Source organism: Diprion similis, chromosome 8, assembly GCF_021155765.1.
Source record: "Diprion similis isolate iyDipSimi1 chromosome 8, iyDipSimi1.1, whole genome shotgun sequence".
Lineage (NCBI taxonomy): Eukaryota > Metazoa > Arthropoda > Insecta > Hymenoptera > Diprionidae > Diprion > Diprion similis.
The window spans coordinates 10,089,124-10,114,060 of NC_060112.1; the positions used below are offsets into that span (position 1 = coordinate 10,089,124).

The 24,937-nt window shown below is 38.9% G+C and overlaps 1 protein-coding gene across 2 annotated transcripts in view; it reads right to left on the minus strand.

The window, feature by feature from the left end:
* LOC124409494 (probable nuclear hormone receptor HR3) overlaps window positions 1–24,937 on the minus strand; it is a 142,282-nt gene that overhangs the window by 41,657 nt on the left and 75,688 nt on the right. The gene's annotated exons all lie outside the window — the stretch shown is intronic.

The window sequence follows — 24,937 nt, forward strand, 5'->3', positions numbered from 1 at the left end:
AAATCGTAGCGCGCTCTTCTGACTTGGAGAGCAAGAAAAAAGAGGCCCTGTGTAACATAACATAACGCAACCCGACGCAACGTAACGTAACGTAACGTGACAATAAAGTTCAATTGTGGAAAGGCAACATTTTTCCGGCGCTCGATACGCAGGGAGGCGGGTAACGTGCGGCAAGCATCGCCGTCGGCAGGTTAGTAACTTCGCCGGTGAACGACCGGGGAGGCAGGAGCGCATGCGCAGCGGCACAGCTGACCCAGATTCGGGGCGTGATTGGCGCTCGGCCGATTCCGGCGCTTTTCGGCTCGACTCGGTCGGCACGGGTGTTCGCGGCTGACCCACATCGCGGAGCGAATCGCACTTCGGCAACAGTGAACAGACCGCTCTTGGCGGGCGACGCGTCAGGTATGCGCGTGGCATGGCGGCCTCACGCGGTACGAGCTGCTTACCCCCCGCAGCTAGTATGGCCGTGTGCATTTGTACCTAGATAGGAATAATTCGCACGATGCATGAGGAATTTGATGAAAGAACCGTCTTGGAGCGATTGCCAATTTCTATCCATCTATGCGAAATTCTTGGCTGCGAGCCGCCGACATTTGTGCTCGATTCCGATTTCCTCGCCCATTGATCTCTCTCACGGAGAATTATAATCGTTGTTTAAATTTGATGGATGTTAGATATCGATATGAATTTTTTTTTTCAGATAAGCTTTTTGGTTTCATTGATTATTCAAAATACATAAATGATTTTTTATCGATTCGCTATGTTTCGGAACTACGCTTATTGTAATTGAATTTAGTCGTATCTTTGGAATACTTAGTTTATACGAGCGGCGTATATGGTTCCGGAAAGAAACAGATTGTATTACCGAAAAATCTTTTCTAGATAGTTGATAATCTTAGGAAAATGAAAATATGAATTTCTTTCCAAACTGTGTCTGAATCGATCTTGATTTCATCGATGTCACTATGCGTTGGTTAAAAAAATTGTAATGAAACACTTTCTGACATCGACACCTGAAATTGAAAGATCGAAATCAATTTGAATCATCAAAAAAATCCTACTGTTGTTTTGAATTCTTTTTTCATCTGCTTGTGTGTATAGAGAGGATAATAGTTTTCCGATCAGGTGAGTCAGCCTTACAGTTTGATCTAATCGGATCTGATCCACAATAGGCTTAAAATCTATGATACGACATTGGAACGATTTGGGTGGCGGATTGAGCGATATGTGCACGAATGATTCGGGGCAGATTTGAATACGGCAGGCACAACGTCAGGCTCGGAAGCTCCGTCTGAATTCCTTCTGGTCAATTTTAACCGTTTCCTCCCTTTCTATATTTGTACCAGCTGTTCTGTTTCTGTCCTACACACCCAGCGACGACTGACTTAGCCACTTCGTTTCGGGTCACTTAGTAAATGGAAGGTAAACAAATAGGTGATAAAAAATGAAAGTACCGGTATAATAAAAAAGAAAATTCACGAATGAATTCGTCGTTTTTTTTTTTTAACTTTTTTTCAACAGAAATTAGCGCCGTTTCGTCGCCGACGGTCCCACAGCCACGACCTATAATCTTACTGCGGCGATAGTCAGTGGTCAGTACCCCAAGTGTATTATACCCCGCACTCATCCTCGGCGGTCAGAGTTGTCAGTGGTCAGTGGTCAGCGATTAATAATTTCTTGGGTCACAGACACGCTTATGAGTCGATCGGGTCGTTCTGCTTATCCGCGGTATCCGGAAGGTTGATTCATTTCAATTTTTCTGAATCCATCTGTGTGATGGTCGGCTGATCCGCAAACTTACCTGAGTCAGCTAAACAGGGTAAAAATTCAGATCTGGCAGTATTTTAGACACCTTATAGTGCAGTGCATTAAGATGTGAACATCCTCCGATTCCTAGACTTTTCGGCGTTTTTGAAAACCATTTATGAGAAATAAGTTAATCAATTTTACCGCCCTTTCGAATCTGATCTCTACTTTTGAATTATCAGTAAGAATAATATTCTTTGCGAAAAAAATCTGATTATAATCGTATAAAAAATCTTGCAATTCTTCGAAAGTCAGGCGTAAATTCTAACCTGATGAGTAAAAGATGACGGAGCGCGGAGATTTCCTGTTCATACATATTCCACCCGCCTTTGGTGGCCGGTGTATTTTCCTATTCGAAAAATACTCGGTAACACAGCTTCGCGTGTAGTGAAGTCAAATTGGGTCAACTCAACGGATTTGCGGTTTGAGTAGAAGGAAAAAATCGGAGACGAAAGCGCGTAAGCTGGCCACCGTACGTAGTGAATAAAACAACGCGTCATCGACGGTTTTCTGATGATTGTATATTTCATTTTGCAGGGATAACCCACACAACACGTCTTATAGCGGCGTTACGTATCCCACGGAGTAATTTCTGTTTTCAGAAACTAAGATCCATCTCCAGTCGTGGTGAGGCCTAAATACTTAACTCCATCATACCAGGTTTATATATACGTATATGTGTATACACACGGTATATTATATACAGTATGTTGGAGATCTTAACTCTACGTGCAGAAACTTATTTCGGCGAAGTATGTTTCGCCTGCTTTCGCACAGCTGCTGGCGTGACTTGTACACGTTGCTATAACTTTGCCTGGGCTCGTTTCACTTCTAACTACGGCACGAGGATCCATCGATCTGTCGATCACGAGGACGTAACGCAGAGAGCTCCGATTTTATCCCATTCCAGAAAATCAACCAGTAGACGGTAGGAGATGTCAGAAAGTTCCTGACGCGTGAGATACATTTCCATTGTAAGAATTGATAATTTTGAATTAGTTGAATCGAGTGAAGACTAAATTTTCAGCAATTTTTATTAAACGTTAAATTTTAGGATATACTTAATTCCTGTAGCTAGGGGGATGCAACAGTTTGCAATTGGATTGTAGATATTTTCATGATCAGTTGACCGGTCTTGAATTTGCAATTTTTATTAAAATTGGTTCGGACTTCACGCAATTTTAATAAAATCTCGTTTTGAGCGGATTCGTTTATACCAAGACGATTCCAACACGTAATCTCTAACCACATAACGCCGTAACAAGTAGCTTTCTCCATGTTTGCCAAACACCATATACATTCAAATAACATAACTCAGCGCTGTCGCCCGTGTGTCGAACTTCGCAATAAACCATCGTTGGACCAATAGTTTTTCGATTCTACATCCATGATGTGACAGTGAGGCAAAAACGTACGGTGTACTAAGTTGAAAATTACAATTTTGAAAATTGAGGTATAACCTACCTAGCGAATAGTCAGTGACAGATGAGTCTGGTCAATCTTTATTCAAAATTCGAACTATTCAGACTAAAAATCGATGAATCAAAGAATCTGCGAATGTGGTTCGAGAATCGGTTTCCTCTTATAATCGTGAAGCAATAGTTGTTGTATTAAACAGTACTGTTCATGGCAAAAGGGTTATCTCGTGCCACGAGAAGATTGTAAACAATACAGCATGAGACAACATTAAGTGAATAAGGCGGATGCAAAGAAAGTACACACAAGGAACTGAAAAGTTTACGGTACTCAATTACCTGTCGTCACCGGTAAAAATACATATGAATTCGTGAAAAATTTACCGGGTGACCAAATGCAACACAAGCATTTGAAAAACTACAATGAACGAACGATATTCACCACACAAATTCCATGAAATAGTTCATTCATTGGGTCTGTAAGCAAAATTGTCTCGAGTTTAACTGCCAAATTAGCATTTACTGCCAATTGGCGAAACGAAAGTAAAAAACCGAATTGTCGAATGCTGCAGATCTGTCGTACGTGGCAGAAGTCCCAGCCAAAAACTGCTTCTCTCAGTTTCCTTTCTCCTCGGATCAGGCTAACTGACAAGACGTGTAAATTTGCCAACGCAAAGTTGCCAACTGTACGGGACAAGGTTCGAGCCTGTTCATGCGGGCATCGTGCTTTCTAAATTTCACCGCGCATGCACACAACCCTGTTTTTAAGCTGGTTGGCTTGAAACGTAGGCAGCGAACAATCGCGATTCAAGACGGCAGTAGGCTGCGAGCAAACACGGTGATTATTATAATTTGAAACAGCCATCGCGGTCCTGGGAGAAAAAATTTATCGAGGTACTAAAGACTCGGCTCTGTTATACTCTTGAAGTAACTTATTTATATTATCTCCTTTAATGATCCGGACTTTCCTTTCAAAATAAATTCAAAATTCATTCAATAATCACATGCAGGTAAGAGAGACGATTTGAAACAACATTCAGTTTTTACTATAAAAGGTTTGAACACTTCTGACAGTTAATACTGTACTAAACTGAAGCTTGGATGTCGGTGGTTAATTTACAAATATTTGGATATGGTAAAAAATTCTAGTAGATTTGTTAGATTTTACTTTACGATTATTTTCCACAAATTAAGTGTACTTATTTTTTTTTTAATAGGTCAGTATCGTTGAATTTTAATTTTACAACATTGAACCGATATTAATCACGACCAATAAATGGTAGTATTGAACTAACTACGAGAAAAAAGGAAAATATGTTTCAGTAACTTTGAAGAAAATATTATTTTGAATAAAAATCGAACGAATCCACTAAACTTCTTAAGCGATTTAAAACAAAGCACATATACGTCTAATTGTAAGTTGATGTTTTTTAATCCCAGTATCTCCTGTTTTCATATAAAAATTCAACAAATGTTCAATGCACGAATATTTCGCATTAAAATTAATAACAAGTGGGTATCGATTTCTGGTCAACCAACCCCTAATCAAACGAACGCAGAGAAATTTAGTTTGGAGACAATTTCTTGATTGTCTCATGTGCCGGACAATTAGCAGACACTTAGAAGGAGAGACCCTTGCACCGTGAGAGGCTCGTTGAATGCATATCCGACTCGACAGACATAGGTATTAGGTATACAAGCGGTATTTTTAATTCGTTTCTCCGGTCCAGCCGAGCTGCTGGTGTAGTTCGCCGGCTTCTTCTCTCGACTCCTGCACTGTTTACCGCTTCTTCTGCGCCCCGTTTCTCGCCATCTATCTCTCTCACTTTCCAAAAATACACCGACAGATTTTACGGCTCGTTCGCACACCCTACCGCATGCCAATGCAACGTTGTAAAACACTCATTGCACTGGGAATCTGCCGAAGCTGGAATCGCTTTCACATGCTTGCAGCAAAGATGCTTTTACGGACAAGAAGATGTATTTTGCTGGAGAGACAAGGACTACGATTTTCGGAACATATTCGGAAGCAGGCGATTCGAGGAGCTCGAAGGAAAAGAGACTCAACTGACTTCCATCGCTTTTCATCATTGTCCTAAATATTCCATACTAAGATGTAAAATCTTGATTTACTCGAAATAAAATTCTTCATAATATAGATATAACGCACATTTAATGTTTCCTTTTCCAATTTTTTCAATCCCGCTTCGATTTCCCTTCAAGGCATTCGATCATTACCCCGTAATTTAATCGTCACTTGAGTCCGTTAAGCGCAGAAGATTTGATCTGTTTTAGTGCAACGTGCAACGATATAAGTAGAAACCGCATGGCCCAAAAGGAACCGGCTGTCGCACAGTGAACACGGTCACACCCAGAATCAAGAAATCCCGTATTACTTCAACACTCCAGAATGACACTAAAGTTTTCTTTCGTTAAAGTCACAAAGTAACTGTGCGTACACAGTTTTATTCGATTTCTTATACCTCACGCAGACAGACTCACGTCAATTTTTCTATCACTATTACGGTCAATATCACTGTTTATAGGCTACATTACTATTCAATAATCAATGAGTTATTCAAAGATAATATCAACAGGATCGTCGCAACTTTTGTGCATTATACACATTATGCAAGTCGAAGTACCCTGTAACGTTGTACTGGCGCGTGGAAATGATTCGTGCATTTTTCAAGCATCAAACAAGTTGTCGCGTATCTACTGATCTCTGATTTTTTTATCATTCGATTATCGACACAAATAGTTTTGCCTCTAGACATATATGCTATACATATAAATATATATATATATATATATATATATATATATTGTAGTGTGGATACGCATGTATTGTAATGAGATTTCGCAAATCTCTAGCCAGTGATAGTACGCATGACCGTGGTATAGATATGTCGGTGATACAGAGGCATTATACTCGTACGTTAACCGTCGTCTCTTTTTGCTTATTTTTTTCTCCGTATGTATAAACGCTCACCGCGTATGTACATAAACAAATAATTCACAATCGCTCTTAAGCCTAGGGCAACGCCGCGGGCTCGGAGCAAGAAGTAGGTACGAGTATTTTATTTTCTATGTCCAGCGCTCACTTGTATTGTCGTAAATATTATACTGATTGTGAATAATGATCGGTTTCACTTGGCATCTGCAGAGTCACCCGCTTTAATTCACATCAGCTTCACCGAGGTTCGTTTCTTAAGAACGCTGCATGCTTGCTGATAGGCGCTTTTGAGAAAATCAAAATATATTAGAGTTGACGCTCGTTATCGGATTTCTTGACTTAATGATTCCCGAAATATCAATTAAAAAACAAAAAGTACTCAAGATTCAAAGAGTTTTTTGTGAATCGTCCAATTAATTGCTCACTGAAAAATTGCCAACACAAAACTTCGAATTGTCAAGGTAGGTCAAGGATATTTGTTTGATATTAAAGAGGTAATTCGATAAGAATTGAGAGACTTTATACTTGTACAGATTAATGAAGTTTTGTAATATTTCGTAAAACATTACAAGATTTTTCGGATACCAAGAAATGTGAATTCTTATTCAATTTAGACAGATTCTCATACACGAGTTCAACGAATTTTCAAAGAATTCATCGGACTCGACTGAATTTCACAAGATATTGCAAAGACATCGTGTAAGATTTTGTACCACTTCAACATTTCTAAAGAATCCAGTAGAATTTTTGAGATTCTCCAAGACTTCTTGGAATTCGGTTGCATTTCTCCGATTCAAAAATATTTTACGAAATTTGATTGGAGATGAATTTCTACATTTCTATGGTGAAAGAAAAATGTTGTTTCCGTAAAATGGGTTCCAACATCAACAAAAAATTTGCGGTTCCTCGAGTGCCGATTTAGAATATTTATATAAAAAATAAACATGAAATTAAGTACACCTATAATATTCAAGAAAGATTGCGACATTTTACTAACCAAAAGCAAGTTTGGAAAAAAGGTTTTGGAAATCAAAAATTCGATTAATTTCAAACGACGACGTACTGCCGAGTTCTATTGGCTCTATTTACCCTTATAACAACATGCGTGTACATCTGTGATATCGCATTCCTCCCGCTTTATCTGTCCACTTATACCATATTGCAGTGTGGGTGTAAGTGTTCCCAGTTGTGACTCTCACATGCATTTGAAATTATTATCATCCGTTAAGAGCGTTGCATTCTGGATGGGGCAATTCTCTTCTTTGTTTAGGCAGACTGCAGGTAACATTTATCTGAGTGCAGGGTGCCTGAGTCATAGACGAGCGTATCACGCAGCTCGCACAGGTAAGAATATAGTGAAAATTCAACCACTCCTCCATATCTTCGCAAGTTATACATGACATACATTGTTTCAAACGAACGGCTAATCGCAGATCAGAAACCTCGATCGCAGAGGCATTGTCTTATCTCGACTTCTCTCAAACGTCCGCAATTTCTCATTTTTGGCTGTTCCATTGCACCAAGTCATATCTTATTTCCAGGTATTGAAAATACGTGCGAATGCTTTCACCGCTTCGTTTCACGATTATAGATTCCTACTTTAAGATCAGCGTCGCATGCAAAATTTGTGAATAGGAAGGGGTCGATGCTTTTTCATTTTCCATTTAAGTACCTAGCCAGCTACTTCATTCACAAATGGCAACGGAAGACGGCAATGTTGGATATTGCGTAACGGAAGGTGATTGTCTGTACGTTACATTATACACATTGTATATATACCGTGTATGTACAAAACGTGGGAATTATGCGTTTGTGTATGCATACTATATGACTCGGTGCATTTAGCGTTTAATTGTTTTACTGTACGTTGCAGCACACACGACGAAGCGTTTTGTTTTTATACCTCGAGTCTCTTTCCCTTATCGCGTTTATTTGATAGAAGAGATGCGCACCTTTGACGTGGAAAAAAGAACAAGCAAAACAACAGAATAGTTCTCTTTCTCAGAGAAACTAGGGCAAGAAGTATGAGTGGATTAGATCCTTAAAAAATTTCGATTCTTCTCACTCTCTACTCGTGATAAGAGTATAGAAAATAGAACAAACGAAGAACCTGGTTAACATTCTCGATTCGATTGTAAGAAAGACGACAGTGTAATAGTGGAATGCTGAATATTGAAACCCCGTTTCGAGATGATTGCGGGTACGTGATAAGACCCATTGAACCGAAATGTTTTCATAGAATTTCATTCTATGTTCGTGGCAATTTAATTTCGCTAAGGTATTTTGCTATACCTCATATCACTTACTGTGCAAAGAGATAAAGGCACGTTCACTCTGATCTGAAAACACAAAATACGAAAGTGCGCAATGCACGTGGAAGCTAGAAAAACAAAAGAAATAAAAAAAAAAAAAAAACAAGGAGTTGATGTAAGAAAATGAGAAAATTTTCAACACGTACTTATCCTCAACATAGGTGTACACGACAATTGCGAATAATTTCTCATTGTCATTTCAAGCAGGTGGGTACGACCTCCCGGAGAATTGGCAGATATTGAAGTAAACGACGCTGAGTGTTAATTCGCATTCGAGCGGCAAGGACGGAACCGAAAGCCTTATCCATTATGCTGTACGTTGTCGATTAAAAGTAGGAAAAACCTATCGACATTTATATACTAGCCAAAACTCGGTTTCCGCTTCGCCGGACTTCCGTTTTTGCACTCGAAGTCACATGTTTGCTTTTTACCACAGGATTTATCGCTCTTAGGATATCTATATTGGGAAAATATTCTCAATATTATTTTATTATTACTAAAGTTCGACAGTGCCTTGATGCTGATTGACAGAGGGACATAAAATTCTTCCAAGCGTACGAAAAGCAAGTCTGAGATAGTATTCAATGCGTTGAATCTAAATTCTAATCTCGAAAAGACACCGTGTAACAGTCCTATCTTTACCAACCGAGTCATTTTAGTATTGATGATAGTTTTAAGCATTGCTATGCATAGCTAAGGGACTTTCTAGGATTGTCAGAGTAATAATATGAGGGGTAAAATGAACACGAGATGTCATGGTACTATTTTCATGAAATATTCATACTAGGAGAAAAAAACAACCAGGCCTGTAAATGTGAATCGCAGTTTACTTATCTTGGCGTAAATATTACATGAAAATAGTGTTGTGATATATCATGTCATTTTATATTACTTTTCGAACCGGAAGAAGTCCGTCAGCGATAGGCAATTATCCAAAAATGAAAACGTAATACAAAAACAACTCTGTAGATAAGTGTAGAATTTTTAAGAGCCCATCCAACTTTAAACTCAAGATTTATTGCGGCACGTTTAATCACGCGGTAAACAGTGACAAAGAATTGATATTATTTTCCACGACATCGGTAAGGATCTTCGCAAGATCTCTGAGAAAAAAGAAGTCCATCCCCGATAGATGAACATCTAAAAAAAGGTGTAAAACAAAAACACTTCCGTCGGTAATGGTAGAATTCTACAAGCTCTAAAGTAAAGTCCGAGATTTTTTGCGTCACATTAAATGGGTTGCTTCTATTCCGTTCGAGGTCGGCAAGGATTACCGAAGCATTTCGCCAGTCATAAACGATCTCCCAAAAATGAGTATAACAGAAAAATGACTCGGTCGGTAATGTAAGATTTTTACAAGGCCTTAACTCGACTTCGAGATGTTCAGCGTCGCGTGTAACGGGTCGATTTCGGTCTCTTGAACATTGTCGAGGATTTTCGTAACCTTTTGATAATAAAAAAACAAAATAAAAAAAAAAAAAAAAAAAAAAAAAAACTACGCTCATATGCATAGGTGTTCGTTCGTTCCCTGGGCCTCGGCGCTGCTGGTGCGCTCCTCTCGGCAGCGCAGCACTTGCCAGCATTTTATCTGGCGTGTCGTTCTCGCGCGCGGGAACGCGTACGTGTTAATGCACACCGCATGCACCGCTCGGCGATGTGTCGGTGTGTTCGTGAAACTGGGTCGCGGGTTCGACAACTTCAGCCAAGGCTGCCTACCCAGCGGTTCTCAGCCGGCGATGCATTTTCTCTCTCTCGACATACGGCCGCCTGCCTACCTTGCGCCCCGCGTACTTGAGATGCCTTCCGTCGTCGTCGTCGTCGTCTCTTCAAATTTCCCACATTTTCACCCGCCCCGATACGACGTTCGAATTTTACCGATTTTTCACATTCTCGTCGATCTCACCCCCATTTCCGGTCACCTGCCGGCGTCTTTTTATCATCTCGCGTTCTCGCAGTTTTACTACAATTTTGAGCTAGACACAAGTGGTCGAGAATATAACTATTTTCACTCTCCGTTTGATGTGACATATTTTTCATTTACACCTGGAACGATCTTTCTGTGTATCGATTGATATAGACAAATACCAACATAAACGGTGTGGAATTTTAGTAGCGGCACAGATTAATGCTGAAACTCTTTTAACCTTAATGATCAATAAAAAAATCTATACTGACGCGAAGGAAACGTGTTTCGTAGCAATCGGTTCTGTGCTTTGCAAATGGTTTAAAAATTGTCGACGATTCTTTGATTCGATTCAAATGGTAGCCAGTGCATGAAATTGTAAATGTGGCAAAGTAATGCGGGTACAACTTACAATGACTCATCCGTAAAGTGTGGAAAAGGTGCATAAAACTGATATTCGAAACACAGAAAATATTTTATTCGAATTTACGATAATTTATTTCACCGCTCGATGCAGCCAGTGGCGTTAAACTATATCACGTTGATTTTCTTTCTTTCCATTTTCGTCTCACATGTTTGTCACGTATTATTATACAATTGGTTGTATTCACACTTCTGGCGGTATATTTACTCTGTATATTTGTTTAGTAGTTAACGCATCAACGTGAATCACTGAACGATGAATATGTAAGAATTAGACCCCAATCGTAAAGGATGCTCTGAAATATCGGTCGGAAATTTTTCCCAATTTACGCACACGATAATGTTACAGTATTGTTGTGTAGAAAATCTGTATTTTATACAAACACTAACCTTTTACGAGTTTTTGAAGGAAAAAAAAAAACATATCATATATAACAGATTCCGCGTCAGATTGTCCCATTTAACTTCTGATCGTTACCCTCAATTTTGTTCTGTCCTGATTTTCATTTTGTTTTCTGTTTCTTTAAGCTAACGGTCAAAACGATAAGGTGATCAAGCTTGACGAAGCAATTAGAAGCGATTAACAATTTATCATGTTTGGAATTTAAACTGCGAGGTTTCTATTCATTAACAATACATATATAATATATGTTATTATATTCGCATGTATGCAACACGCTAAATAGCACTAGATCTTTTTAATAATATTATTGAACGGCTAAAACACGATCATCCGCTGTTACTTCATCCACCGTGCAGTGAGGGAGATAGTTATTTACTCGTTTCGATTTCCTGCTGGAGATAACGAAATTACCTACTTCTCAACTCGTTATACGTATGGCATTCTGCGTGTTACCAATAATCAATACACCTGCCCGATACCGTGAGAATTAAACCTCAGCTATTCGATGTTCCGCATTGTTTCACCGTTTCAATTTAATTTTTTCTTTTTTCATTTTGCCATTACTTCGGTGGCATCCTCGTTCATAGAATTCAGGTAAGAAACCAAGTATGAAGGTTTCTCGGCTGATTTTAACGAAAAACCTGTGAAAATGTTTCACGGACATTAATATAATGTTTTTGATTTTCTAAACGCAAGCCAACGACGACATTCGTTCGATATATATGAAATGAGTTATGACAACTTGACTTGTTTCATTTTGTTTTTTTTTTTCTCTTTTATTTATCAAATTGAGAATCTCTGTAAGATGGTATTCAGCAGCTGTCGCAACACCGGTGCTGTCAACTAACTTCTACCCGTTATTTCTAGGAGTTTCTACGCTTCTACCTGCCGCAATTCGCAGCGTTCATATTATACCTGCGTACAAAGTACAAAATTACTAAAACTCTGCACAGCAGGTTTGTCGATTATACTGAACGCGTCTCGCTTCATCGTCATCGCTGTTTACTCTGTGCATAAAAATTCTTCACTCTCATCTTTAAGTTTTGTCTTAAATCTGCAGTAACAATTGTACACTTATAGGTATTTGATGATTATCTTAGGCAAATAAAATTATTCACACCGTATAACAGGTTTATTTATTTATGAACACTAATCACAAGCATCGATCGAGTAATTGTTCAAATTCATTAACGCGCGTGATTCTGCTGGCATTTGAAATAAGTGAAAACGACGAAAATGAAAAGACGAAAACGAATAAAAAGAATAATGGATGAAAATACGAAATGAAATGAAAGAGTTGCGCAATGCAGTTTACACGAGATGTTTTGGTACAGTGACAAACCGTTACAGGTTTTATCACTTCTTCTTGTTGATTTTGTTTTTCTGGTCACCGGAGCACCAGCGCAATGTCTCTACTCTCGTGACTTTACGGTATCTCGTCGGTTTCAATTCGTCTATAATCGCGTATGGTACTTGAGCTGTGTAACTTTTTACGACTAGTTCTGCCGAGTAACGTTACTCCGATACTCTATTTGTAGAATGAGATTTTGTACATGGAAAAAAGAGAGAAGAAAAAAAAAAAAAAAAAAAACTTCAGAATAAAAAAGGCTGAGAAGAAAAACAATGTAAACGCTGCATACTCAATTCAGTTTTATTATCCTTTAACCGGCCCAAGGATAAAGGTTTAATGTTCCCCCGGGTATGTATGTAACTATGTACATACGCATGCCTCGTATATTCAAATAGTACCAAGTAAGGACACGTGCTCGCACGCGTGCCTTACGAAAGCTTATTTTCACCGCACTCATTGGTGGATTTGTTATAAGATCGCGAATTGCCAGGGTATCGGTTTTTGGGCATGAAGACTCTTCTTGGCTCTTGCGATTAGATGCCGGCGTATAATTCCATGCATATAAACCACTAGGGAGACTTTGTAAAGGAACCGTATCCTATACGGTGATCCGAATTGTACAAATTCCAAGTTAAAATCGTATAATATGAATGTTTGGTTATAAAAGTGACAATAAATCAAAGGGAAATATTCATCGTTACATCGAGAAAAATATCTAGTCGTGATTAGCGTACAGTTGGCTTAATTATTTTCATTTTTACCATAGCCGGAAAATCTAGTATGTGTTATTATTTTTTTGGTAACGGTAACTCGTAGTGTACTTTTTTGTTGTTACTACTGTGACATGACTTGATATTTGTTCAACAATAAATCGATGCTGAGATCTTATTTAACTGAAGAAGTGCGATCAACCGAACAAACAGATTTAACGTCAAAATAACCATGAAATGTAGTATCAACATAACTAAAAGTACAGTATAAATTGCGATTCCAACGAAACCTAACAGATTATTGTAACGATAAAGATATGAAATTATTGTCAGTGTGCTAGCTCGTTGTAAAAATCGTCATCAAAAATGGTCGACAGATTTTCTTCACCGAGGCTTATTGTCGGGGATTTGAGCATCACGGACGCTCAGAGACCGAGGTTGTCGCATTTAGGCAGGAATGAACGTGACGAATCAATCTAAAAACCTGAGCGTACGTAGGTAGATAGGTACATAAGTATCGTGTATAACTGTGTGCGCTTTGTGTCGGGGGACAAGAAATTTCTACGTGAAAATCGCGCGAAGGCCATAAAACGAAAACGTGTTCGATTCGGCTTAGTGCAGCCTTGTGACATTGCGGTTGGTATAGAGAGGCGGGCGGCCGGTTTATTAAGGTACGACATCAAAGTTTACACTGTTATAAACGCGTGTACTCGAGGCGTTATGAATCCAGCTCAAACAATCCACGCGGCAAGACTACGGGCTCGTTTCTATCTCGATCTAATTGTAAGGTCAAACAAACAAGTGACACCGAGCCCTTGCTGTGGCGCAAGAAATAAGCCAAATAATGGCGTTATTTAGAACGTCGTCGCGTCAGGCGCGAATGCCTGCATGCACCGAGTATAGTCCGGCTGTAACACACCTGGAATTAGGACAAAACGATAGTCGAAGGGCAAGCTTCAAGCTCACCTCTGCATTCAGGGACTTTTCTTTTCACAGTTTGCTTCGGATTTTTCATACCCGCACATTTCGCGTTGCCTGTAAATGATCGTGGAAACTCTCTCGTCCTGTTGGAATTGTCATTGAATTTGGTTCAGCATCGGGAAACAAAGATCTGAGTGTTGAGCATCGAGACAATAAGCGTGAAGTTTGGAGGTTCCCTTAGGCTTTCTGAGTAAAAAAGACATCATTCGAATCTCAAAAATGCGCCCAAGTCCCGATTTCGATGTTCGATGTTCGAAGTTCGAGGTTTTCTATTCTTGAAGTCCCCAGATTTGAGGTTCAATTTCGATCCATAATTTTTTAGAACTTCGTGGCTCTGTTGAAAATAAGTCAAACAGAGCTGAAAAGATTTGGATGATGTAAATGGGACCTAAATTCGAATCAACAGCTTTGAGCTGCGAAAAAAAGGGTTGAGAGGTTCAAACGAATTCCAAAAATTTCGATTTGAGAAAACAGTCTCATCTGGTAATTTTTCCGAAGTATCGAGGCTGTGTGCGGAATCTCGTAGACGGTCAACGGGAACGGATTCGTCGTCGAGAATGACGAAGAGGACGCGACGCCCGGCGTCGCGGCGTTCAGCGATGCTGATCGCGCGCATTGACGTCCGATTGTGTAACTCGTGTGCGAGCCTGTTTACTTCACCGCGATTATTCTCTTGGACGTGTAGCGACCACGGCCTGACTTTCTTGAGTCACCGCTGTTGTTTTTTTCTCGCTCTTTCTCTCTCTTGACAAAACGGAACCCCCGCGTACTTTACCCAGAATCCGTGAATTACGCTAGTCGAGGGACGTTGGCTCTGTGTTCGCATCGTTAGTTTTCCGTGGAACGCACCATTCAATGGGAGAAAATAGGCAACTCTAGTTAGATTTTGAAAAACTTCGGTGATTTTCTTCTTTGTTTCTAATGTTTGGTGCAGTTAAAGTGTACTCTAACTTTGTATCTGCAAAGTTCCACGCATCGTTTTGGAGAAGTAGATAAAAAGAAGATTAGTACGTCATGATTCATTTTTTATCACATCAGTATGTCAATGTATTTAGAATTCTGAAAATGATGTTAATTATTGTGATTGGTACGTCGCGACGTTTTAACGCGGTTGAAAACCTCAGTTTTAACGGTCAACGTATGTAGGCGAAGGTACGCACTTGCAAGTTTTTCCAGCACAATCGACTAGCAATGTTGTTCAACTGAAATAGTGTCATTAACGCAGGTATGAGCATTGAACTCGGTCTCAGTACAACGCAATCTTCAAGATCTTGACCATTTTGTGAGTTTCACATCGAGGAACCTTGACAATAAATCTCCAAATGGCTAAATCGCATTGACGAAAGTACAAATTCGTCCAAGAAGCAGTTCCTTACCGGTATTTTCAATTATATTTTTCGAAGTGCGTCATCAGCCTGAGCCTCTTTCGAGTTTTCGCATCACGGTATACAATAAATAACGAACATACAGGTTATTTCGAAATCAGCGCAGACGATCTTTGCCATTTACAAAACTTTATTTGCGAGCCTTTCCTCGAGACGTAAGTGTAACATACATAATAATTAATTCAAGGAAAGATCAGATCTATGCTCGCGATCTTGTTCCCAGTTGATTGCAGCGGTAATATCAGTCGATAAGTTACACGGGCTTTGACGGGAGTCAATTTCACTTTGCCAAAACTTTCGCTCCCGCCAACTCTCACTTCCTACGTAAGTATACGTATACCTACGTATAATGGTATACACACGCGCTTTAGAAGTCGACATGTTGTATTCGCGATATTCGATTAAGCGAGGCGGTGCAAGTATTGTTTTTTTCTTTCCTTTCTTTTCTCTCTTCAATTCTCATCTGGTTAGTAATTTTATTTTCTTTCCTACTCCTTTTGAATTCAGAACAACCTGACCTGCTTCCATGCTCTCCATTTACCTACACACATACACACACGCACGCACACACACTGTGTACGCAAACCAGCCTCGTAACACAGGTAAGCACATTACCACATCGTTAAGGAGTGAAGATTAACGCTGACGAACGTGTGTGCGTATGAAATACATACGTGTGTATACAATATTCGGTTTCTTTCCTCCGACGAGTAGAAACGTTTTTAAATGGATTTTAACTGGCAGCGATACGATGCTTACAGTGTCAATATATTATTTCGCAGAAATAAGCAGAGAGGCGTGCTTTCATCAGATTCTTTGAAAAAAAAGGTACCCAACAGTGTTTCAATTTTATATGCTCATATATTTACCGTTCGCGTGCAGACGAATCGTGAAAACAACGACATCGCATCATGATCAGGTGAAAATGAGGTTACTAAAAAATTCGCTGGAAGTACCTTTGGAATAAAATGTCTTCTCCATCCCCAGATGACCTCATGGTTTGTGCGTGCGCTAACGATTCGACGGTATTTCCGGACTGGCAGACCGCTATAAGCTGCATGCCTACCTGAGATAAATTTCACCTAAGTTCTCGTTGAACCCGACTAAAAAATGGAGCCGAGAAGTGTTCACGAAGGACTCATATTACCTCGATAGACCGACAGTTGAAATCAGACTAACGACTCACTTACAAGAACTTTACAAGAATCGAATAATTTATTCGATGAATGGTTATCACTGTGAATGAGTCAACTATAATCAGGGTAGGAAGCTTAAACGATCATTTTAACGTTCTCAATTCCTTTCATTGCCCCAGAAATTGCTGCTGTTGAAAAAATGACGAAAGCGTAATTAAGGATGACAATGTGACGTCTGAATCAAAAGCTGGAGAAAAGAAGAAACTTGAAATTATTTCCAAGGATGTTGTTTCATTCGTGTTCACTATGATGGTTCATCTTAAACTTCCTTGGTACCCCAGACTTGGGGTCAGTACATATCTGCAATAACCAGTCGAATGAAGTGCAGCTTCTACTGGGATGGTGCAGCGACTATTTAGCTCGCAATGAAAGGACAATATCGCGCTGCAGGGCGTTGAAAGGTGCTGAGGAAGGCGGTCCTCCTCCCCCGGCCTCGCAGTAAAGCTGCATTTCATTCGAGGCTTCATGGCTCTTATGCACGCGCGGATGTATTGATGCGGCACTGGCGTGTGCAGGCCTGAGTTGCACAGTGGGTATCGATCCCGTCCCTCTGCTCGCTCCTGCTTCACCATCATCTACTTCCTTGCCTTCCTCTCCTCTCCTCTTCTCTCCTCTCCTCTCCTCTCCTCTCCTCTCCTCTCCTCTCCTCTCCTCTCCTCTCCTCTCCTCTCCTCTCCACGCCTCACTACTTCGCTCCTCCATTCTTCTTTTCCTTTCTCTCCTCTCCTTCCTTCAGCCCTCCGCGACGCCGAAGCTTGACGCCAAACACCAGCGCTACTTTTCTCTGGAGAAACGGAAAATTCTACCACCGATGTCATAGCGTTGCAAATTTTTAGCATATACTTCAATGCTGTGAATCTGTCTGTACAGTTTTCCGAAAATAGAGAGTATCCGGTAGTCTAGTTACCACTGACAATGTGTTATGGATATGATACTGACTACAGTTGATGCGATGGACAGTTATCGAGTCACCTATAGCGCTGGATTCTACGATAAAACACATCTTTCAGGGTTCGTAATTTCTACTGCAAAGGGAAACGTGCATCGACGATCCGAAATTTAGTTGAACACTAGTAGATTCGTAAAACTTAACCTTCGTGTATTTTGAGGAACAGAAAAATTGGACTGCTGACTACTGGACTAATCAAACAATAGAACCGTCCTGAAACTCACTGTGGCACAGTGAAGCTTCCTCTGCAACGACACATGTTACTGGATGTTTTAATAACTGAATACCCCTTAGATTAGGAAACGCTTAGGTTTTTATTTAATTTTTTCAATTGAAGAGATTCTCCTCGCCAGAGGTTACTGTTTATCATACAAAATGAAGAATATGTCAAATTCTTGAGGAATTATTTCGAAAAATATAGTAGTTAAGATGAAGTTCTCCTATTTTTTTTTATCACCATAGTCGATTTTGCTTTTATGAACTGTTTTGACTTTTCATAAACATTTCAATATTGAGGCTTAAGAATATGTCAATACACGCACGTTTCGTAATCGGAGATATTTTTTCCGTTTCAACAGAATAAACGTGTTTAAAAGAAGCCTCACTTTTGCCATGAAATCGACACGGCCTGATCCGTCCGAACCTAACCTAAATTACGGGCTGTCTATGCGATCGGTGTATTCTGGTTCACCTCGGTGAACGACAATACCAGTTTTTAATCTACGAACAGCTCAGGACGTAGCATGGTTATCGCCAAACCTAGCTCAACCCGAAGCCAAGTGTCGTCAACTATAACTTGAACTAGAACTGAATCAGCTCAGAAGAAAAAAGTTTTTACGTGTTTCATAAAATTGAATCATGCATAGTAAAAGAGATTTACATGCGCAACTCTCGACCAAGGAATCCACTGACAACGATCCTTTATACGTGCGCAAAACCCGACTCTGATTTCGTGAAGTTTGAATACCTTGGTGTCATTGCCAATTATCGTGACTTGACGCTGATTCAGTACTCTGAATATTTTATCACCTAAATGCTGGCTGTTAACAGAACATTTCCACGATTCTGAAATATTCACATCAAGTTTGAAGAGTGCATCACAACGAATTCAGGTTCGAGCGTTCGTTATTATGCTTTGTTTATTATTAATGCTCTTGTAGAGTCTGTGGTGAAAAGCTTTGCTCTGCGTATGAGTGAGGAGAAATGGTAGTGAAAAATTGATTTCCGCGCTGGAACATTGAAGTTACAAAATTTCTATCCAGACGACTCCATCAACAGGAAAAAGTAATCCGAACGTTAGTTAATCGTATTTTTCAAGTATTAAATACTGAGAAGGGATAGCGAAAGTTAGTAGGTTGATTATGAATGACCCACAACGCATGCGAAAAATAACTGAATTCTATTGGTCGGCGAGATCGTATCGCGGCAATATTTCCGTCTCCAAGTCAGGAGAAACTGGATACAAGATGTCAAACTTTCCGGTGTCGAATGGCGAATTGAAATTATACGGTTACGATTAATCGTAGCATTAATCAGTGATCACTGAGTTAAGAAAAAAAAGTGTGCACAAGAACAGCAACGAAACTTGTATCACTAACATAACCTCCATGAGCCACGCTTGCCAACCGAAGCTTAAGGTGGCCAACCTGCGTGAAATAATAGCAAAGCTCGCGCATGCGCAGTCGTACGCTCGATCTGCTAAGTTTCACCGTTTCCTCTTAAGTTTGAAATTCGTTTTCATTTGAATTTGAAATTGGCGAGCTGATCTTTCGGATAAATATTCATTGCACCGTTGCGATTGACTGCAGCCCACGCCAGTTAATGACTTAGCAATAATACCTACTGCGAGATTCAGTTTGCTTTCTTAATTCAGATTTAGTTTCGCAACTCGATCTTGTCTCCCGAGACGCCTATCGGACGTCAGCTCCGTCTAAGGAACACAACGCGGATGGCTCCGGGTAGTTACAGACAAACTAGCTGCGACTAACCCGGACAGTTATGCAATTAGAACTGTACCGCGGATTTCATGTCTGGTACATTTGACTCTCCCGACGAATAGCTGTTTGAACAGTTAATCACGTTTTTACTGGCAACGTCGTCCGATTATACACACATGTGTTTTTTCGGATTATTTCATACAGCGCAAGTGAAGCACAACGCCGGATGATTGATGTGACTTCTGTACACTATGAGTATTATACGTGAAACTAACAGAAAATGAAAGTGCTTTGGTGTATTGTTACGTAATTGACTTCCTTTCTGGAATTAGTCAAATTTTCACACGGTCGATATGTTACCGAACAACGAACTTCGTTGAGTAAAGCGCAGATAAAGTTTCTACACTCAACTTGCCAAAATTTTACTGTCACGTCATTTAAATATACGAATTACGTAACAAGAATATCGATCCGATGATGAATGAACACCAAAAATCGTGTTCCACATAGATATATTTGTAGAAAATATTCTGTCGACTTTTGTATTTCAGGAATAAATAAATTCAGGAAATGTAACGAATATTTTGTTGGGATTACGGTTAGTAAAGTCCCGTCCAAATATATAGTCAATTTAATGTTTCATTCCAAATTTCATGGTAATAAAGTAACGTGTATGATTTCAAATTAAAGTAAAGAATTAATGCCAGGTCGCATTTGTCCGAAAGTGATGTCGAGCAAAGTATATCCCGGTATTTATCGATGACCACTATGTATTCGGTAATTACAGTCACTGATGTGAACTCCAAGTTTCTCTTTCTCATAATCATCGTATCTCCGTGCCAGATATTTTATTGTCGATTTTACAGCATACCTATACTTAGCGAAAAGATAAAGCGTTAAAAAATAAATGTCTCCAAGCTATAGAATGAATATTTTCGAATTCGAAGAACAAGCTTTCATTTTTTCGAAAACTCGATAAGCTGCATAACTTGCGCTATTACTGAGGATCATTTGCTTGCGGAAAAATCATCGAGAGCTGAATGAAAATTTCTCAGACTGTTTGAAATGACAGGAAAAAAAACGTCGAAAGCGTGATTTCTTTGTGATATGAACCACAAATAAGAACCACGAGAAGAAGATATTCTTACGTCTGACGAGTCTAATAATAACGATAGACAAACATCAAATCAACTGTCCTAAAACAACAACGCAATGTTTCTTTATTGTAGCTGAATTATATTTTCTCCGCGGATGATTTGGCCGAATCCGGTAACAAGATCAAATTACAAGCGTACGTGTATGTGCGGTGATACGATTAACGATAAGATTTCTGTGAATTATGTTAGCAGCTACTTCGGCTGGATTATACATTTATACTCTCTTGCGGCTGTAGCGCGCCGAGTGTTTCGTCATCGGGCTGATTTTTTCGTAAGTGAAAGTGCCTGATCCATGTGGGCATGTGCATGTTTATCCTGTACACACACCGACCACACGTCGTATGTAACGCACTGCTGTCGCGTCGCTCTACACTTGCACGGGCATTTGCGTATCGGCGAGGAGTTCGTTGGTTGTGTTGGCACCTATCGCGATTTCGACCTGGGACCAGTTTTCAATTAATTGCTATTACAAAATAACAACCATCTGTATCCAATCAGGGCCTCTAGCTACATAACTCTGACAGGTACATTATACATGTGAATGTGAACATTACCAGCCAATATTAATGTACACATTATACATAATAAACAGTTTTATTCTGAGGTAACCAAAATCTTTCTCATGTCCGTTCAATTGTCGGCGGAATATTATTTATTGCCGATAAATTTTCTCTCCATCGTTATTTTCGTTTTTTTTTTATATATATATTTTTTTTTTTTCTTTTCTCATTGACACTAAATTATTATCACCGATATTTCTACACTTACACGAGGAATAATCACATAAAAGTCTTTACCTTGACTGTTGTCAATCGATGATGATAGTAATGAGATGGAATACCTTTCAGCAGAACCGAAGTTATATTTGTACGATCAATTTTACACGTACTCAACTACTCTGATAAAAAAATTCTTATTTTTCTCTCGGAGATCGTTCGGAGAATATATAATATCGATGTAAACTACGGGAAAATATGTTTAATACTGCTTAATTTGGAGAGATTGAAGCGTTATTTGATACGTCACCAAGAGAGAAATTTGCACCTGAGAATAATTTCGCGGACTCGACTGATTCACCGTTTAAGAAAGCGGACCTGAGCTGTGATCCGTGATTGATTGGTTAAACGACGGTGAAACAAAGTCGGTAATAAAAAAAATAAATAATTAAATAAATAAAATTGCCTACAGCGACATCGTACGTAATAATGTTAGTGCTTTTGAGTTGAAAGTTGATTTTTGAATTGCACGTTAGAAAGTTGGTGCTCAAAAATTGACAATGCGACGAATCCAGCGAGTTCGGTAAAGTCTCATTACGTTAAATCAGCCATAAGCTATCGGCTGTACTATAAAGTGTACAGTACTAAATTCCCCATGCAATATACGACGTTTTACTGCTGACACACCTCGGCGATTCAAAAGCCGCGACTTTACTCTCGTACTTTGAAAGTCGATAACTCATGCTTTGCTCATCCAAGTATGATACCCAGTTGATTTATTTCTCACACCTTGCTCGATTTTCCCTCCTTCTACTTTTCATTTCTTACACATTTTTCGCTCGAGATACCGAACAAATATGTAGGAACTGAGAAAAATCTATTGTTATCGTCAACACACGGTTCTTGACTATTTCTCTTTCTCTTTATAACCTAAAAATTTAGTCTGGGCACAAATCAGAACGAGTTTTGTCGCTGTAACCAATAGATCTGATATGTGTTACGATTCTCTTCGATTCTGATCATTCATTATATTTTCAAATAATATTCAAACCGCTTTTGTACAACTACACAACTTTACTTAGATTTTCTAGTATAACTATAGTGTTTTAATACAAAAAAAATGGAATTTTTCTCAGTGTCTCTGGTCGAAAATATTCGGATTACAGTGATCTTTAAAAAATTTCTCTCCTATCACAGTGCAGACGCGATAAAATGTATTCACGTCGATGATAAGCCCGTTATTTTTTCGTCATTCTCTTCAAGTTTTTGATTATTTTCACGATTCGATTCAAGCGGAGAGACACTGGCCGAGTGTGACGCTGCACGAAATCGGCAAGGACACCCGCAGGTATAAAATAAATAAAAGAATAATAATTAAGCCCACCTCACTAAACCCTGCATGCATTCCACGTGTGTATGAATAATATCAACGGAATCGAACGGTTTCAATCGTACGGTAGATTTAGTATTATAGCCACTGGGTGGCCGTCGTTGTTGGATCAGATGATCATTGTGATTATTGCATGTGCCTATATGTATACATCTAACTGGTTTCACAACAGTAGATCAAAGATCTTTTGATGGGGATAATTGACTGGTCACACAGCTCGAACCATCGAATTTGTTCCAAGAGGCAAAAACGAAGTATCAAAGAGAGAGGAAAAATTGTTACAACTGGCAGTAAGATGAAGAAAAAAAATAAAATAAACATTGAAAAACAAACTGTGAGAGGATCAACTTTTAGTGCACGTGGGTATGCATATATCTACTTTCACGAACGCGCAATCGGTCGGTAGCTCAAGTTCGATCATTTGTTTGTCAGAATTAATAGCCGTTGTTTTTAGCTTTTATTAATGGGATTTTTTTTTCTTTCTTGCTCCACGAGTTGTGGTTCCCTTTCTAAAAATTATGATCAGCCTTAACGCAATCAATTTCGTTTATAATGCGGGTATAACATGAAACGGTATGGAATGAAGTTTTTCAGCTCTTACCGCGCCGAGAAACGTGTCCATCTTTGCACATACGTCGAAGAATAAAATACAAACATCTCTGTTTTCTTAAATTTAACATGTTTAATACTTTCCAATATAAATCAATTGCGTCTAGGGAAGTAGAGAAATATTTGAATTCGAACGATGACTGAAAATCGACTTCCTTTTCAAATGTATAGCAGAAGAAAGAGATTTTGTATGATTAAGGAAAGAGACAGCATCTTTATCACATTCAGATTAATTAACGATACCCTTTGAATTCGTAACACACATGTTGTTACGATTTGAGTAGTCTGAGTTGACTTTGAAAAATTCGTGGAAATAAAATTTACAAAGAAAAATTGTCCCAAATATATTCGTTTCAATTCCGATAAGAAATGTATTCAAATCATCATTTCCTTAAATAGTTTTCCGAGAAATCATTGCATTACAAATTTCCTCATAAGCTGTTCATTAAACAATTAGAGACGGGCGGATAGCTGAAATTAGATTAACGATCGGTTTGCGAGTTTGAAGATGAACTAGTCATAAAATAACGATCTATACAACGTTACCAAATTTGTGAATAAATTTTCCATTTGCCAAAGCAGACTCGTTACGCCGATTGACCTAAAAATCGTTGAAACGAATGACAATAACTCATCCAAGGAAATTTGAAACTTTCCAAATTTGGGACGTCTTCAAGATTAATAGTCCCACCGAGAAAAACTTCAAGGTTTAACTATTTTTATTTTCTACCATAATCGTAAAATATAGTTCTGTTCTAGTTCTAGTACAAAAGAAAAATTACTTTTACAGCAGTTACCAAAACATCTAGTAGGTATTATTATTTTTCTGCTTACGGTCACTCGTACTACAGTTTTTTTTTTAGAACCATTGAGATAATTTGATATTGGTGCAATGATGATACACACTAAATTAAACAAATTGTTCCCTTGCAATAGTTTGCCAAAAACGTATATTACCGACAACTATAATTAATCTAAATATACTTACTTGTACTACACGGGAAAAGCATTACTGATGAATTTACTACGACTTCGACGAAATGAGGAATTCACCCACTTTTTTGTTAAAGTAACTACAGTTTTCTGTCAACGTTACTGCATAAATGCTCTGATTTACTATGTATGGAGAAAAGTTTGAATTAAGAAAATTATAGTAACGTCAATGAAAAAAGCGCGCCAGTCTCTTATGCAGTTAAAGTATAACTAGTTGCAACAGTAATTAATATTTTCCGTGTTAGTTTTTTTTTCAACATCAACAATGTTCGAACGGTTATCGCAACTATAACCGTTCCGCTGTAATTTTCTAGTAACTATCGTGATCATTTCGAGGCGCGATGA